Below are 2500 nucleotides of genomic sequence, written 5' to 3' on the forward strand. Positions count from 1 at the left end.
ATGAGGTACAGTCATTTAATTTAGAACACTTACCCCATCCCCACAGCGGCTTCTCGAACAACCCCATTGTTATGAGCGACCAATGACATAGCAAGGCGACGCGACGGCACATCATCACACAAAACAAACAGGAAAATTTGAATATTCTGCGGGGTTTTTTTCGAGCAACAAAACATGTTATCAAATGCGAAGAGATCACTCGAAAATCAACATGATTCCTCTCTGAAACGCCGCAAACGTCCGAGTTATGCCCCACATTGGAAATTCTGGTAAGTTGACTGGTAAAGATCTGCGTGAATATAGTGCGCAACTGTACAATGTACGGAAAGCTATTATAAACACATTTTGAATTTTGGCATTGCGCGTTGGGAAATGCTTATTCCAAATATTTTTCTCATAGGCTTCTATCCAATTACAAATACTCAGAGGATAGCCTTACCTTTACAAACGACATAATCAAGCATAGTCAGACAGAGAAGGAAAATCGAGAGTGGTCAAACTCGTTGTCGACTAAAACAGTTGGCAGTATCGTAACAGAAATTTGGGGTGCGAAAGTTAAGCTTGTAAAACGGGTCCCACGTAATGGTCGTAGCGCACTATATTCATGCAGATCTTTACCAGTCAACTTACCAGAATTTCCAATGTGGGGCATAATTCGGACGTTTGCGGCGTTTCGGAGAGGAATCAGATTGATTTTCAAGCGATCTCTTCGCATTTGATAACATGTTTTGTTGCTCGAAAAAAACCCTGCAGAATATTCGAATTTTCCTCTTTGTCTTCTCTGATGATGTCCCGTTGCGTCGCCTCGCTATGTCATTCATTGGTCGCTCATAACAATGGAGCTGTTCGAGAAACCGCTGTGGGGATGGGGTAAGTATTGTTAATGAAATGACTGTATCTCATCGGGTGGAGTTAATTTGACCTCGGACCCAAGCTCCGTGTCCTGTCCGGTTATCAGCAGCTGTTAAATTCATCAGCTGTCGTGGAATCGAAGCACAAAATGCTCATTTCCAGTCAAGTGCCTGGGGATTTTTGATGACGAAACATTCACAGAGGTTCGCAAATGATGTGGCTTTAGCTTTGCGTGAAAAAGTCTTGGCTGGGATGGATTTTCGAGTCGCAAACCGCCTCTGAGCTGACAACGGTCGAGTTGAAAAAGGTGTCGGGCTGTATAGCCGACATAATCTGCATCGCACAGGTCACATACAAAATGATAAACAACGCATTACTGATTAACAATTGATGGCTTGGCTTCTTTAGGTATTAGGTCTTGTTTTAATTTCTTGCTTACAAAAACTGGCCGCAAAGCGAGGCCAATCTTATTACTGAGATCACGCAACTGCCTCCGAACAGAATTAGCTGAAACCTGATCTTTGAATGGCAGATTAATTCTGATAAGTTGCTCTCGTCACCATTTCTCTCCGCTGTGCATACAGAAGGTTTTCGAGAAACAAAATTGGAAATAACAGAATCAATAAGACTCCAAGGGTAATCAAGACGGCTAAAAATCGAGCGCAATTTGACGCATTCTTCATTAAAAGTCTCTGTTGTGGAAGATAGCGCATAAGCGCGATGTAACATTGTCTTTAATAAAGAGTCTTTATAGCGTTTATCAGTATGACTGTGGAAATGTAAGAGCAAGCCAGTATTGGTTGGCTTTCTATAGACTTGAGTTTCAAGTTTTGTTCCATTCTTGATGATATCAATGCCGATGAAAGGAATCCTATCATCAACAGGAAGCGCCATCGTGAACGATAGACTGGGATGTAGGCCATTCAGGGTAGTAAGAAACATAATGGCAGCATCAGTATTTGGCATTCTTGCAACAGTATCATCAACGTATCTTCTGTACAAATGAGGCATCAAGCCATCGCGCGTGAGTTTCTCTTCGAGGTGGCACATGAAGACATTCGCTATTCGAAACCTTTCTGTTAATGAAGATGATGTTTTTTTGGTCACTTATGATGCCAGTTCCAGCTCTATTCACCAATGTCAACATCTTGGTCAACAAAGCTTTCACGGATGACTGCTTTAATAAAACCTATGGGCTTAACCTCCAAAAAGATCAGCTTGTTAAGGTGCTTGAAATTGCCACAACCAATCAACTTTTTCAGTTTGATGGTCAGTTGTATGAGCAAACGGATGGAGTGGCTAAATTGGGCTCCCCCCTTGGTCCCCAAATGGTGAACGTCTTCATGTGCCACCTCGAAGAGAAACTCACACGCGATGGCTTGATGCCTCATTTGTGCAGAAGATACTCAGATGCTGCCATTATGTTTCTTACTACCCTGAATGGCCTACATCCCAGTCTATCGTTCACGATGGAGCTTCCTGTTGATGATAGGATTCCTTTCATCGGCATTGATATCATCAAGAATGGAACAAAACTTGAAACTCAAGTCTACAGAAAGCCAACCAATACTAGCTTGCTCTTACATTTCCACAGTCATACTGATAAACGCTATAGAGACTCTTTATTAAAGACAATGTTACATCGCGC

At 42.2% G+C, this 2500-nt stretch overlaps 1 protein-coding gene across 4 annotated transcripts in view; it reads right to left on the reverse strand.

Moving 5' to 3' along the window:
- LOC137992645 (transient receptor potential cation channel subfamily M member-like 2) overlaps positions 1–2500 on the reverse strand; it is a 170796-nt gene that overhangs the window by 116639 nt on the left and 51657 nt on the right. The window lies entirely within an intron of this gene.

This window comes from Montipora foliosa, chromosome 2 (assembly GCF_036669935.1).
Source record: "Montipora foliosa isolate CH-2021 chromosome 2, ASM3666993v2, whole genome shotgun sequence".
NCBI lineage: Eukaryota > Metazoa > Cnidaria > Anthozoa > Scleractinia > Acroporidae > Montipora > Montipora foliosa.